The sequence below is a fragment of the Coregonus clupeaformis genome, chromosome 23 (genome assembly GCF_020615455.1).
Source record: "Coregonus clupeaformis isolate EN_2021a chromosome 23, ASM2061545v1, whole genome shotgun sequence".
Taxonomy (NCBI): domain Eukaryota; kingdom Metazoa; phylum Chordata; class Actinopteri; order Salmoniformes; family Salmonidae; genus Coregonus; species Coregonus clupeaformis.
The window spans coordinates 9,338,661-9,355,284 of NC_059214.1; the positions used below are offsets into that span (position 1 = coordinate 9,338,661).

At 44.6% G+C, this 16,624-nt stretch overlaps 1 pseudogene; it reads left to right on the plus strand.

The window, feature by feature from the left end:
• Positions 1-759: 759 nt before the first annotated feature.
• LOC121536410 lies at positions 760-14,779 on the plus strand (annotated as a pseudogene).
• Positions 14,780-16,624: the final 1,845 nt, after the last annotated feature.

The window sequence follows — 16,624 nt, forward strand, 5'->3', positions numbered from 1 at the left end:
CTTTCTGCGAACTTCCACTATCGTTGGAATCTAGGTTGCTCTCCTCAAACTTCCTTTTCTGCCTCCTCTCTACCTCCATAGAACTCTCGCTCCCCTTCATACCCCTACTCCCTTTCTCTCCCGCTTTCTTTTTCTCTTTCTTACTCCCTCCTTTATTTGTACCACTATGTTCCATACTTGCTTCCCTTTCCTCTCCATCACTATATCCTACCATCTCTGACCCATTCATAGCACGGCCGTGCCGAACCTCCACCACACCGAGTAAAGTTTGTTTGTTTCTCAACGATTTCAAAAATCCCTCTCCTGCGGAAAGTCTTCTCCATTATCTGCTGCCTGACTAGCTGGCTTTCAAAAATTTCAAACCACTGCGTGGTTTGTGCACTGGGTGTGCGCAAAATAAGTTAGGAAAACCACGCTAGACACGCCCCTGCGCACTTAAAAAGAAGTAGATTGCATTGGCGAGTCGATCCCAAAAAAAACTACATCCAGAGGCTGCTTCTTTATATTCCGCATCACTAAGACACGTGATGCCCAACTTCCATCAACACGCCTCCAACACCACTAGGGGCGATAAAGTCCTAAACCATTGTTATTCTACCCACAAACAAGCATACAAGGCCCTCCCTCGTCCGCCATTCAGCAAATCATGACTTTGTACGCCTGCTTCCTGTTTACAAGCAGAATGTCAAACAGGAAGTACCCGTGACTCACTTCGTTGAGATTATGCTACAGGACTGCTTTGCTAGCGCTGATTGGAATATGTTTCCAGACTTCGCCGATAACATTGACGAGATAACCACCTCCGTCACCGGCTTCATTAGAAAATGCACCGCCGACGTTGTCCCCACGGTGAGGATTCCTAAATCAAAGCCCTGGCTTAACACTGAGGTTGAAGCTAAACTAAAGGACAGAGCTACCACACACAGAGCTATCGTAGACAACCCTGAGGCTACGGCCGAGGACAGGAATAAGTACAAGAAGTCCCGCTATGACCTCTGCAGAGTCATCGAACGAGCCAAATGACAATATAGGAATAAGGTGGAATCATAGGCACAGTCGTGAAGAAGGCGCGACAGCGCCTCTTCCCCCTCAGGAAGTTGAAAAAGTTTGGCATGGGCCCTCAAATCCTAAAAAAGTTCTACAGTTGAGAGCATCTTGATAGGCTGCATCACTGCCTAGTATGGCAATAGCACCGCCCTCGATCGCATGGCGCTACAGAGGGTGGTGCGGACAGTCCGTCACTGGGGCCGAGCTCCCTGCCATCCAGGACATCTATATCAGGCGGTGTGGAAGGAAGGCCCGGAAAATCGTTAAAGACTCCAACCACCCAAGCCATAGACTAGTCTCTCTGCTTCCGCACGGCAAGTGGTACCGGTGCATCAAGTCTGACATCAACAGGTTCTTGAACAGCTTTTGTACCCAAGCAATAAGACTGATAAATAGCTAACAAAATAGGGATTCTACATTTAAGCAGACACTCATCCATAGCGACTTACAGGAGCAGTTAGGGTTAAGTGCCTTGCTCAAGGGCACATCGACAGATTTTTCACCTAGTCAGCTCGGGGATTTGAACCAATGACCTTTCAGTTACTGGCACAATGCTCTTAACCACTAAGCTATCTGCCGCCCCATTCTAATAAGCTATATGGAATTGTTTTAAGAAGGCCATAGCAAGGCTCATTTTGCTATTTGATTTATAATTTTTAAGACCCGTTGAAGTATCAAAAAATATATATAAAAAAATCAGTAAACATTTTTTTATTTTACATGTATTTATTTAACCCATTATATTTGGCACTAAACAGTCTCCATATATACTTCCATTAATTTGTTCAACTGGTACCGGGTACCTTCAGACCATATTGTGAGGCCTGTGGGAGTTCTACAGCAACTGACATGTACGTGTTCGTGAGAGTCTCACCTTTCCACAGAGGGGCCATATTAGTGTGTAGCCCAAAATGTTCGGATGCTACAGACAGAAGTTGGCAGATCGGCTGTACCGACTTCCGACGAGTCCCCGTATGTGTGTGGTGCATGGCACAGAAACCTGTTGGTAGAAAATGTATTGCATATATTTTATATAATTATAAATATAGCATCAAAATGTTGAAAATCTATTTTCCTCCTAGCTGATCATTGTCTGCAGCTGGCTCTCATTGTAGTGTAATGAGCCAGGCAGGAAGAGTGAGCTCATTCATAGTGGTCGGTGAACCATCAACCTTCTGGCCCGTAGCCCTACTTGGCATCAACTGTGCCACAAAACCATGCTGAAGTGGTAAAGTCGATATCCACGTTTATAAACACAGGGTTGCTACAGTTATTATTTGTGGTGATCATTATTATTTTGGTAATTTTATGAAGGGGGAGGGTGTGCTTTTTTTTATGACCCCTCGAGTTGGAATTTCGAACTGTCCCTTCCAGTTTAATATCGAGGACTGTGAAACAAGTGTCTAAGTATGGATTTAGATGAATTTAACAATTGTTTTTAAGTATTTTGTGCCTGTTATAGAAGTTTTGGAATTGATTTTATTAACTTTATTTGTTATTTTCAGAACTAATGGCACTTTTTACGAGTACTGTTGTTGATTCAGACAAATGCTCAGAATTCTTTCGGAAAATATTGCAATCATAAAAGCTCAAATGTAGCTCTGTTTCTCTTTCTTATCATTACAGTTTACAGGACAGTTGCTATTTTGAATGTTCATTCTGAGAAACAATTGTACTGTAAAACACAATTGCACATATACAGTGCCTTGCAAAAGTATTCATCCCCCTTGGCATTTTTCCTATTTTGTTGCATAACAACCTGTAAATAACCTGTAAAAAAAATTCTAAGACATAAATAACGGAAAAGTGGTGCGTGCATATGTATTCACCCCCTTTGCTATGAACCCCCTAAATAAGATCTGGTGCAACCAATTACCTTCAAAAGTCACATAATTAGTTAAATAAAGTCCACCTGTGTGCAATCTAAGTGTCACATGATCTGTCACATGATCTCAATATATATACACCTCTTCTGAAAGGCCCCAGAGTCTGCAACACCACTAAGCAAGGGGCACCACCAAGCAAGCAGAACCATGAAGACCAAGGAGCTCTCCAAACAGGTCAGGGACAAAGGGTTGGGTTATAAAAAAATATCCAAAACTTTGAACATCCCACGGAGCACCATTAAATCTATTAAAAAATTGAAAGAATATGGCACCACAACAAACCTGCCAAGAGAGGGCTGCCCACCAAAATTCACGGACCAGGAAAAGGAGGGCATTAATCAGAGAGGCAAAAAAGAGACCAAAGATAACCCTGAAGGAGCTGCAAAGCTCCACAGCGGAGATTGGAGTATCTGTCCATAGGACCACATTAAGCCATACACTCCACAGAGCTGGGCATTGCCTGAAGAAAAAAATAAGCAAACACGTTTGGTGTTTGCCAAAAGGCATGTGGGAGACTCCGCAAACATATGGAAGAAGGTACTCTGGTCAGATGAGACTAAAATCTAGCTTTTTGGCCATCAAGGAAAACGCTATCACCCCGAGAACACCATCCCCACAGTGAAGGATGGAGGTGGCAGCATCATGCTGTGGGGATGTTTTTCATCTGCAGGGACTGGGAAACTGGTCAGAATTGAAGGAATGATGGATGGCGCTAAATACAGGGAAATTCTTGAGGGAAACCTGTTTCAGTCTTCCAGAGATTTGAGACTGGGACGGAGGTTCACCTTCCAGCAGCACAATGACCCTAAGCATACTGCTAAAGCAATACTTGAGTGGTTTAAGGGGAAACATTTAAATGTCTTGGAATGGCCTAGTCAAAGCCCAGACCTCAATCCAATTGGGAATCTGTGGTATGACTTAAAGATTGCTGTACACCAGTGGAACCCATCCAACTTGAAGGAGCTGGAGCAGTTTTGCCTTGAAGAATGGGCAAAAATCCCAGTGGCTAGATGTGCCAAGCTTATAGAGACATACCCCAAGAGACTTGTAATTGCTGCAAAAGGTGGTTCTACAAAGTATTGACTTTGGGGGGGTGAATAGTTATGCACGCTCAGGTTTTCTGTTTTTTTGTCTTATTTCTTGTTTGTTTCACAAGAAAAAAGATTTAGCATCTTCAAAATGGTAGGCATGTTGTGTAAATCAAATGATACAAATACCCCCCAAAATCTATTTTAATTCCAGGTTGAAAGGCAACAAAATAGGAAAAATGCAAAGGTGGGTGAAAACTTTCGCAAGCCACTGTAGGGGAGTTGTGACTCTTTTTCTAAAACACATGGTATTGAAAAGGAATGAGTGCATTATACAATGTAAATAAAAGCTTTCCAAAATAATACCCATTGGCCTACACATTTCTCCAGACATTTAAATAAATGTAATGTGTTCCATCATGTCTGTTACATTTATGTTTCCCTCATTTTTGAAAGCCCGTATTCCTGCAGCCGGGTCTCATAGACTAGACGTAACATAGTAAACATAAATCCGGGACACTCAAATTAGTGTATATTATGTTTGGAATGGTTACATAAGACAGAAGGTTACTTGAGGCAAAAATGAGTGGAGGGTGCTTGGTCAGGGTGAATGGGTGGGCATGCAACGCAAACGTCTAGCAACCCAAAGGTAGGGTGTTCGAATCTTATCACGGACAACTTGAGCATTTTAGCAAATTGTACTTGGTACTTTGCAACTACTTAGCATGTTAGTTAACCACTCCACTAACCCTAACCTTAACCCTTTAATATTATTGTTGAAAATGTGTTTTTTTTCCTCCAGGTCACTACCTAATTACAAATGTAGCCTATAATGAGTTTTTGTCTTCTGGCACACCATAGCAAAACCTTTTGCAACGAAAAACAACTGTTTCTTATTGGACAATAGAATAGATTTTGGTCACTCAATTTTGGTCCGCTTCCGTCCGTTTCAAGCCTATTGAAAAACACAACTCTGGTGTTTTTTCTAGGATGCTGTGATAAACCTGATGTTTGTCCAGGATATCTGCATGGTGCTGGGGTTTGAGTGGACTGTTCTGGCCTACGAGCTGAGCTTCTCCAGGACCGAGGTCTGTCAGTTCCACATCAAGTCCAGAGAGAAGAGGGTCCAGGCCAGGAACATGGAGTAGGAGTGCTGGTGTGTGAATGGCCCTGTTTGAATACCTTTCCAATGCATCCTTCCTTCCTCCCATCCTTGATATAATCACAGATCTAAGATGACTGGATTGGTTGCTTTTACCGGTCCACACACATACAGATCAGTGACTATGAAAGGAAAAGCCAAGTTGATGCATTTTTGGAGTGTTCGAACAGGGCCACTGTCATGAAACTATTTCTTAATGTAATGTGGAAGTAGTGTCTTGCAAAGAACTGACATGACTTTATTCTACATGTTAGAGGAGCATTGTCTTTGTTCTATAAACTGGTAATACAATTATGGGCCTATTGCAATAAACAAGGTAATATCTTGTTAAACCAATAATGCGTGCTATAATCACCCGCACAGCTGATCTCAATTGCAACCATTACTGGCCACCGATTTACTGCTCCTTAAAAGGTCAGCTGCATATCCTGATTTGGCCTTGTTTTTCATCAATGTTGTCTTGGGGGTGTGGTTTGATGTGGGTTTTTCTTTGCCATTCAATCACAACAAACAAGTCCGGTAGTGAATACAGCTAGGTAAGCATAGCAAGCTTTGCTATGGAGAGAACTAAGTTTTGACTGACTCGCCATGTCAAGATGGTCAGCTAATTCAGTTCAATAAAACAAACATTGGCCAAATAAAAATTGATGGATATGTTCCTTTTACCAAGACAAAACATTTTCTGCTGTAAATATCATATTGATGTGCATACAGTTGAAGTCGGAAGTTTACATACACTTAGGTTGCAGTCATTAAAACTCGTTTTTCAACCACTCCACAAATGTCTTTTTAACAAACTATAGTTTTGGCAAGTCGGTTAGGACATCTACTTTGTGCATGACACAAGTCATTTTACCAAAAATTGTTTACAGACAAATTATTTCACGTATAATTTACCGTATCACAATTCCAGTGGGTCAGAAGCTTACATACACTAAGTTCACTGTGCCTTTAAACAGCTTGGAAAATTCCAGAAAATGATGTCATGGCTTTAGAAGCTTCTGATAGGCTAATTGACATCATTTGAGTCAATTGGAGGTGTACCTGTGGATGTATTTCAAGGCCTACCTTCAAACTCAGTGCCTCTTTGCTTGACATCATGGGAAAATCAAAAGAAATCAGCCAAGACCTCAGAAAAATAATTGTAGACCTCCACAAGTCTGGTTCATCCTTGGGAGAAATTTCCAAATGCCTGAAGGTACCACATTCATCTGTACAAACAATAGTACAGAAGTATAAACACCATGGGACCACGCAGCCATCATACCGCTCAGGAAGGAGACGCGTTCTGTCTCCTAGAGATTAACGTACTTTGGAGCGAAAAGTGCAAATCAATCCCAGAACAACAGCAAAGGACCTTGTGAAGATGCTGGAGGAAACAGGTACAAAAGTATCTATATCCACAGTAAAACGAGTCCTATATCGACATAACCTGAAAGGCCACTCAGCAAGGAAGAAGCCACTGCTCCAAAACCAACAAAAATAGCCAGACTAGGGTTTGCAACTGCACATCGGGACAAAGATCGTACTTTTTGGAGAAATGTCCTCTGGTCTGATGAAACAAAAATAGAACTGTTTGGCCATAATGACCATAGTTATGTTTGGAGGAAAAAGGGTGTTGCTTGCAAACCGAAGAACACCATCCCAACCGTGAAGCACGGGGATGGCAGCATCATGCTGTGGGTGTGCTTTGCTGCAGGAGGGACTGGTGCACTTTACAAACTAGATGGCATCATGAGGAAGGAAAATTATGCAGATATATTGAAGCAACATCTCAAGACATCAGTCAGGAAGTTAAAGCTTGGTCGCAAATGGGTCTTCCAAATGGACAATGACCCCAAGCATATTTCCAAAGTTGTGGCAAAATGGCTTAAGGACAACAAAGTCAAGGTATTGGAGTGGCCATCACAAAACCCTGACCTCAATCCTATAGAAAATTAGTGGGCAGAACTGAAAAAGCGTTTGCGAGCAAGGAGGCCTACAAACCTGACTCAGTTACACCAGCTCTGTCAGGAGGAATCAACCAAAATTCACCCAACTTATTGTGGGAAACTTGTGGAAGGCTACCCGAAATGTTTGACCCAAGTTAAACAATTTAAAGGCAATGCTACCAAATACTAATTGAGTGTAGGTAAACTTCTGACCCACTTGGAATGTGATGAAAGAAATAAAAGCTGAAATAAATCATTCTCTCTACTTAAAATAAAGTGGTGATCCTAACTGACCTAAGACACATAATTTTTACTAGTATTAAATGTCAGGAATTGTGAAAAACTGAGTTTAAATGCATTTGGCTAAGGCGTATGTAAATGTCTGACTTCATCTGTATAAAGACACAATACCTACACTTTACCTAACAATTCAAAATCAATAGTGTGTAACTTCAGCTGTCTAAACAGAAGTAGAATGGCACTTCTATTTCTGTGATCTATTTGACCAAATCTGAGGATTTGGCTGTCACACGGACATGCACAGCTCTCTGGGTAAGGTTCTGTCTTCAAGTCTCCAGTGGGTGATGAAGTCCCTTCCATCTATGTCATGTATTACAGGTTACGGACATTTGCAGTCCGGTGGCAGGAGGGGTGGAGTGTACGGCACTCCATCCTGGATATGAAAGAGTTTGCCTCATGGGTCCAGCAGGCTGAGTTCAATAACTACAGGCAGATGTGAGATGCAGGAGGATGGCCCTCTTCTCGTAGTGAGTAGCCTACAGAGTAAAATTAAAAGAATACAATTGCAGAACTTATGTAGATATTCTAAACAAAGTGTTTTGATAACTTTCAAGTGTAACAGTTCCATGTAGAATAAACCATCCTTCACATAATATTGTAGAAGCAGTGTTCTGCTAATATAACAATGTGCAAATATTACACTTGTCTTTCATCCTTTATAGTCATTCACAGACGATACAGATACTGTACCTATCAACATTTTGTCTGGTGGTGCTGGGGCTACCTTGCCAAACATGTCAGTCGTCATACTTTCCTGTATGGTATCCCATCCGCCCCCCCGGCAGAGGTCCGTAATCCAGGGCAGAGTCAGTAAGGTACAGAACGGCAGGCAGGCTCGGGGGTCAGGGCAGGCAGAGGTTTGTAATCGGGTCAGAGTCAGGCAGGTACAGAATGGCAGGCAGGCTCGGGGTCAGGGCAGGCAGAATGGTCAGAACCAGGGAAACTAGGAAACAGAAACTTGAGAAAACAGGAAGACGGGAAAGCATGCTGGTAAGACCTGACAAGACAAGACGAACTGGCAACAGACGAACAGAGAACACAGGTATAAATGCACAGGGGATAATGGGGAAGATGGGCGACACCTGGTGGGGGTGTCTCCTGAGGGGGAAGAGGCACTGTCCTCATCACAACTCTGTGGGTGTGTATGGACCATGTTAGTGATGTGGACACAGAGGAACGCAGTCGTGGGTGAAGAGGACAGCGCCTCTTCATCCACGGATGGGACTAAGCACACCCCCAGAGGGGCCCCTGTGTTGATGGTCCAGCTTGGCGGATGTGTTGTTGCCTCCCCTCACCGCCTGGGGGTGGCCCGTCAGGAAGTCCATGATCCAATTGCAGAGGGAGGTGTTCAGTCCCAGGGTCCTGAGCTTGGTGATGAGCTTCGAGGGGACTATGGTGTTGAATGCTGAGCTGCAGTCAATGAACAGCATAGGTATTCCTTTTGTCCAGTTGGGTGAGGGCAGGTTGGAGTGCACTGCTTCTAACCTAGCCTAGTGGAACCAGCCTGATCGCTGTGTTCACCTTTCTATTTCACTTCAGATATCATAAAATGTGAAGTGAAATAGAATGGTGAACACAGCAATCAAGCTGGTTCCACTAGGCTAGGTTATGCCCTGGACATTATATGCATCTAATAAGTAGAATATAAGCAACACATAATGTCAATTTAGATACATTTTGTTTCACAATTGGGTTCTGTATTTGTACAAATGATGAGCCTGTGAAAGCTTTTGACACTGACAGGTGAAGATTGCTGGCAGGATACTTGCCAACGTGTGGCTGACTGTTCCATTCATAGGACGGCAACAGTAAGGGCATGTCTGCATGATGCTGATGAGGGCCCCCTTGCTGATCTTCTCTATGCTGCATGTTCGGCTGCAAACTGGACATCTCTCGAACAACTGCAGCAGGCAATCTTATGAGGTGGTGTTGACTAGAAGGGCCTGTGACAGGGTGATATAACAGAGGGCCAAGTGGTAAATTGCATTTTGTTCTAAAGAAAGGACCGAACTTTTTGCTAATGCACTTCACAACCAAAATGACTCTACTAGTTGTATCTGCTTGGCTGGGTAATTAGCCAATTGTTTATCAAGCCGGGTATTTTCTTTGAATAAAACGATTTCACATTTCACACAACACACATTATCTGTCATTGTTGATGAAGCCATCTGTGTCATCAGGGCAGTAACTCGGGTCACTATCAGAAGCCTCATGATGGCGTGTCCTTTTCATAGGAGTTGAGGGAGACTGGCAACAACGGAGGAGGTGTCACAACAGTGTACTAAATAGCAGCAACAAACCCAAACCAACCCAAGGCCATAATGAACATGTCACAGTTGGTTACATAGCTGGTACTTGTGGCGCATGACTCGGGTCATGCGGTCTTGCCTGACAAGCTGTAAAAATATCAAGTGAACAGTGAATGAAATTCTTTTTTGAGGTCGCTAAATCATTGCAATCACATTGCTGGACATGTTATGATACCAACCTTTGCTCCTGGTAGGTCCCAGCATCCGTTCATGACCAGGGGATCAGTCTGGCACCCAACTGTGCACTTTGTCTAACAGAAAAACAGGTTTCATTTTCATCATCCCTCCATTTGTTTTAACATAGCTCGAGAGACAACGATTGGATACAGGCCGGTGATGCCATTAACCTATGTAACCAACTATGTAACCAACTGTGACATGTTTACTATGGCCCTGGGTTGATTTGGGTTTGTTGGTACTAGTTAGTACACTGTTGTAGTCAGACATGAGTTAGCTAAACTCAGCAAAAAAAGAAATGTCCCTTTTTCAGGACCCTGTCTTTCAATGATAATTTGTGAAAATCCAAAGAACTACACTGTTTCCCATGCTTGTTCAATGAACCATAAATAATTAATGAACATGCACCTGTGGAACGGTCGTTAAGACACTAACATCTTACAGATGGTAGGCAATTAAGGTCACAGTTATGAAAACTTAGGACACTAAAGAGGCCTTTCTACTGACTCTGAAAAACACCAAAAGAAAGATGCCCAGGGTCCCTGCTCATCTGCGTGAACGTGCCTTAGGCATGCTGCAAGGAGGCATGAGGACAATAAATTGCAATGTCCGTACTGTGAGACACCTAAGACAGCGCTACAGGGAGACAGGATGGACAGCTGATCGTCCTTGCAGTGGCAGACCATGTGTAACAACACCTGCACAGGATCGGTACATCCGAACATCACACCTGCGGGACAGGTACAGGATGGCAACAACAACTGCCTGAGTTACACCAGGAACGCACAATCCCTCCATCAGTGCTCAGACTGTGCGCAATAGGCTGAGAGAGGCTGGACTGAGGGCCTGTAGGCCTGTTGTAAGGCAGGTCCTCACCAGACATCACCGGCAACAACGTTGCCTATGGGCACAAACTCACCTTCACTGGACCAGACAGGACTGGCAAAAAGTGCTCTTCACTGATGAGTTGCGGTTTTGTCTCACCAGCGGTGATGGTCGGATTCACGTTTATCTTCAAAGGAATGAGCATTACACCGAGGCCTGTACTCTGGAGTGGGATCGGTTTGGAGGTGGAGGGTCCGTCATGGTCTGGGGCGGTGTGTCACAGCATCATCGGACTGAGCTTGAGCTGAGCGTTGAGCTGAGTGTTGAGCTGCAGCCAATCTCAACGCTGTGCGTTACAGGGAAGACATCCTCGTCCCTCATGTGGTACCCTTCCTGCAGGCTCATCCTGACATGACCCTCCAGCATGACAATGCCACCAGCCATACTGCTCGTTCTGTGCGTGATTTCCTGCAAGACAGGAATGTCAGTGTTCTGCCATGGCCAGCGAAGAGCCCGGATCTCAATCCCATTGAGCACATCTGGGACCTGTTGGTTTGGAGGGTGAGGGCTAGGGCCATTCCCCCCAGAAATGTCCGGGAACTTGCAGGTGCCTTGGTGGAAGATCTGGCAAATCTGGTGCAGTCCATGAGGTGGAGATGCACTGCGTGTCACGTATTCTGCCGAGACTGCCCTTCCTTCTGGCTCGGGCAGGCTTCGGCGTTCGTCGTCACCGCAGTACTAGCTGCTGCCGCTCTATGTTATGTGTTTCTATGTTCATTTGATTGTTGTCTGTTGTTGCACACCTGTTCCCTATTATGTTAGTTTGTCTTCCCTATTTAACCTGTTCACGTCCACTGTGTGGTGTGCGTGTTTATTTGCTTGTACGAGTGTCATTTTGTGAGCGGGTTTGCTCCTCCCTGGTTGTGGAGTTTTTTTGCTTGTATTTCTTTACTACTCAGTAAAGTGTTTCTTCATCTCATTCTGTGTCCTGCGCTTGACTCTGGCCTACCGCATTCCACAGACATTCGTGACACTGCAGTACTTAATGCAGCTGGTGGCTACACCAGATACTGGCTTTTCAGTCTCAAATGGCTGTGATCCTTTGAACACGTTAGGGGTGATGAAACAACCGAGCCCCATTCAGTAAAGGGAAGAGAAGTGGGCAGGGGCTATTTGCACGTGGAGCTTGGCAAAAGAGGGCATGAATTGTTTACATTATTATATTCCAAACCCAACCTTAAATTACTAATTGTGACACACTCAGGTTCCAAACTCCATTTTAGACAAGACTGACCAAAATTCTCCTATTTACACTTTGCAGTCCATTTTGACACTAGAATAAATGTTTCTGACTCATATCAATGCCACATAGGCCATTTTCAAAGCGATTCATTGATTTTTAGGGGCAGTTGTTCTTTAAAGCGGAGGTGAGGTTATCTTTTATTCCTGACAACATGTTTGAAGAATATTTCGCCCTCTATTGGGTATTATCATCTGAACAAAACTTCCTCCTTAACTTACGCTCCTGCAGGTTCATGCTCTACAACATTCGGAGAGTGCGACCCTGCCTTACACAGGAAGCGGCACAGGTCCTGGTCCAGGCACTTGTCATCTCCCGTCTGGACTACTGCAACTCGCTGTTGGCTGGCCTCCCTGCCTGTGCCATTAAACCCCTACAACTCATCCAGAATGCCGCAGCCCGTCTGGTGTTCAACCTTCCCAAGTTCTCTCCGTCACCCCCCCTCCTCCGCACACTCCACTGGCTTCCAGTTGAAGCTCGCATCCGCTACAAGACCATGGTGCTTGCCTATGGAGCAGTGAGGGGAACGGCACCTCTGTACCTTCAGGCTCTGATCAGTCCCTACACCCAAAACGAGGGCATTGCGTTCATCCACCTCTGGCCTGCTGGCTCCCTTCCTCTGCGGAAGCATAGCTCCCGCTCAGCCCAGTCAAAACTGTTCGCTGCTCTGGCACCCCAATGGTGGAACAAGCTCCCTCACGACGCCAGGACAGCGGAGTCACTCACCACCTTCCGGAGACATTTGAAACCCCACCTCTTTAAGGAATACCTGGGATAGGATAAAGTATTCCTTCTAACCCCCCAAATTGTAAAGTGGTTATCCCACTGGCTATAGGGTGAACGCACCAATTTGTGAGTCGCTCTGGCTAAGAGCGTCTGCTAAATGACGTTAATGTGCCCTTGAGCAAGGCACTTAACCCTAATTGCTCCTGTAAGTCGCTCTGGATAAGAGCGTCTGCTAAATGACTAAAATGTAAATGTAAATGTTACGTAACTTATTTGTTACCTTCAGACGAGTCCCGTGACACTTGTGGGGGTCGTAGAGCAAAACAGAGAACACCATCACGTTCATGAGAGTCTCCCAACAGTGGGTTCATATTAGTTTATAGCCCAAACGGTTCGGACGCTATAGACAGAAGTTGGCACATTATCGACTTAAAATGAGTCCTGTGGGTCAAACCGTTCGGACACTACAGACGTTTTCGTGAGAAGATCGATCTTCGGGATGTCTCATGGTCTGACAAACGCCGCTTTAGCTCGGCCACCTTCCACCGCAGATGTGGAAGGCTGACATAGGTGGATGCAGTGGATTGCATGCAAAAAATATCTCTATCTTAAACTGACGGATTTTGATAGGGATTTTTTTATTATGTTACTTAGATTGACGCATGGGTGGAATCATGTGCGTAAATAGATTTAAGGATTAAGAAATGCTAGCCAAACGACTGAAACCAAACGAGAGTGTTCTTGGGGATGTGGGTGTGTTATGTTCGCATATCGTACCCTGGAAGGTACTGTTGTTTGTCCCTCCTGAGTCACTAAAGCAACAACATAGCCACTTCCTTAAAATAGTCAGAAGAGAAATCAAGAAATCTGTATTTAATGTAGACGTTTTTGCCGAGGAGGTTAGTCACGCAATTTTACATCTACCTGAGGTGTAATTCTCAAGTAAAAAATTGTAAATTAAAAAATAGTTATTGCACTGCATACAGCCTATCGAGTAGGGAAAGTCTGGTTGTGCGCTCAGGACTGATTTCTGAGAACAATAACATGTCTACAACTTCATCTTCTGCAAGCTGTAAAACTATCATAAATAAAGCACAAGCTTTTCCACTAAGCATTTGACATCTTTTGGACATCTTTTTCTTTTTTTTTTTGGTGCGGTCCGGACCGGCCTTGATTTCAACGTGATGTGCATAAAACCCTCCATAGTCTGTGTTGTTAAAATATTATATGCTCACGGGGAGAAATTATGGTGTCTGTAAGTGTGACATTGCCTATTTAAAACAAGTGATTTGTTTTGTTTAGAATTGATTAGAGTTATTCATTCTCTTTTTAGGCCTTATCAACAATTAATTTAACTTGCTTATTGACAATGTTTGGCATGTCCATGCTCAGCCATAATGTAATTTACAGTAGGCCTAGCCCCTATATCAGTGTGAATGCTATTGAAGCTATGGAATTACTTAGAACAATGTGGACTGCAAATGGGTTCAAGTTAACGTATTTAGCAAAGATAGGTCTACATTTTGTTATTTCATTTCTGTAAGCCATTTAACAAACTATAACCCACTAACATTGGAATTGGAGTTGATTCCAAGGGAATACATAAACGACTGTAAATACACAACTTGAAGCAACCACATATTTCACCATGGAGCACGTTCTGATTGGCCAGTCATTACATTCATTATCTATAGAAAATTATAATTTCCAATGCAGAGACAATGTTAAACTCTCTTCCCCTTTGTCCTTTTTGCCCTTCTAAATGTCTCCACCACTACTTTCTCTCCCTCCCATCCCCCTCTCTCCCTCCCATCCCTGTATCTCCCTCCAATCCCAGGTATGAGAGGTCGTGGGATAAGCCCAACAAGACCAAGTTGCTTCAGGACAATGTGGAGCATGCTGGGCGCTGCGACCTGGCTGAGAGGCTGCGCTGCCTCCATTGGGGCCACCAGAAGCTGAGCCGCAGTGTGGAGCTGCCCCCCGCCTTCCCCTTCCTCATCACCGTCCACAGGACCATCAAGAACCAGAACGGCATCCATCGCATCAATGACCTCAGCCGCAGATTCACCTGAGGGAGGAAAATAATATATGCCTAGATATACCTGAAAACACATGGACACAGATACACACATAAGCACATGCAAACACACATGTTTGTGCCCAAGGACACAGATACACACATAAGCACATGCAAACACACATGTCCCCGTGCCCAAGGACTCTAAGATAACCTGCCTAAATGACTACTGACCCGTAGCACTGACGTCTGTAGCCATGAAGTGCTTTGAAAGGCTGGTCATGGCTCACATCAACAGCATTATCCCAGAAACCCTAGACCCACTCCAATTTGCATACCGCCCCAACAGATCCACAGATGATGCAATCTCTATTGCACTCCACACTGCCCTTTCCCACCTGGACAAGAGGAACACCTACGTGAGAATGCTATTCATTGACTACAGCTCAGCATTCAACACCATAGTGCCCTCTAAGCTCATCACTAAGCTAAGGATCCTGGGACTAAACACCTCCCTCTGCAACTGGATCCTGGACTTCCTGACGGGCCGCCCCCAGGTGGTAAGGGTAGGTAACAGTCACCCTAGTCATAGACTGTTCTCTCTGCTACCGCACGGCAAGCGGTACCGGAGTGCCGGAGTGCCAAGTCTAGGTCCAAAAGACTTCTCAACAGCTTCTACCCCCAAGCCATAAGACTCCTGAACAGCTAATCATGGCTACCCGGACTATTTGCACTGCCCCCCCACCCCATCCCTTTTACGCTGCTGCTACTCTGTTAAGTATTTATGCATAGTCACTTTAACTCTACCCACATGTACATATTACCTCAACTAGCCGGTGCCCCCGCACATTGACTATGCAACGGTACCCCCCTGTATATATAGCCTCCCTACTGTCACTTTATTCTATTGTATATATAGCCTCCCTACTGTCACTTTATTTTTTACTTCTGCTCTTTTTTTCTCAACACTTTTTTGTTGTTGTTTTATTCTTACTTTTTTGTTTAAAATAAATGCACTGTTGGTTAAGGGCTGTAAGTAAGCATTTCACTGTAATGTCTGCACCTGTTGTATTCGGCGCATGTGACCAATAAAATTTGATTTGATTTGATTTGATTTGATTTAACAACACATCTGCCACACTGATCCTCAACACGGGGGCCCCTCAGGGGTGCGTGCTCAGTCCCTTCCTGTACTCTCTGTTCACCCATGACTGCATGGCCAGGCACGACTCCAACACCATCATTAAGTTTGCCGACGACACAACAGTGGTAGGCCTGATCACCGACAACGATGAGACAGCCTATAGGGAGGAGGTCAGAGACCTGGCCGTGTGGTGCCAGGACAACAACCTCTCCTTCAACGTGACCAAGACAAAGGAGATGATTGTGGACTACAGGATAAAAAAGAGGACTGAGCACGCCCCCATTCTCATCGACGGGGCTGTAGTGGAACAGGTTGAGAGCTTCAAGTTCCTTGGTGTCCACATCCCCAACGAACTATCATGGTCCAAACACACCAAGACAGTCGTGAAGAGGGCACGACAAAGCCTATTCCCCCTCAGGAGACTGAAAAGATTTGGCATGGGTCCTCAGATCTTCAAAAAATTCTACAGCTGCACCATCGAGAGCATCCTGACTGGTTGCATCACCGCCTGGTATGGCAACTGCTTGGCCTCCGACCGCAAGGCACTACAGAGGGTAGTGCGTACGGCCCAGTACATCACTGGGGCCAAGCTTTCTGCCATCCAGGACCTCTATACCAGGCGGTGTCAGAGGAAGGCCCTCAAAATTGTCAAAGACTCCAGCCACCCTAGTCATAGACTGTTCTCTCTGCTACCGCACGGCAAGCGGTACCGGAGTGCCAAGTCTAGGTCCAAAAGACTTCTCAACAGCTTCTACCCCCAAGCCATAAGACT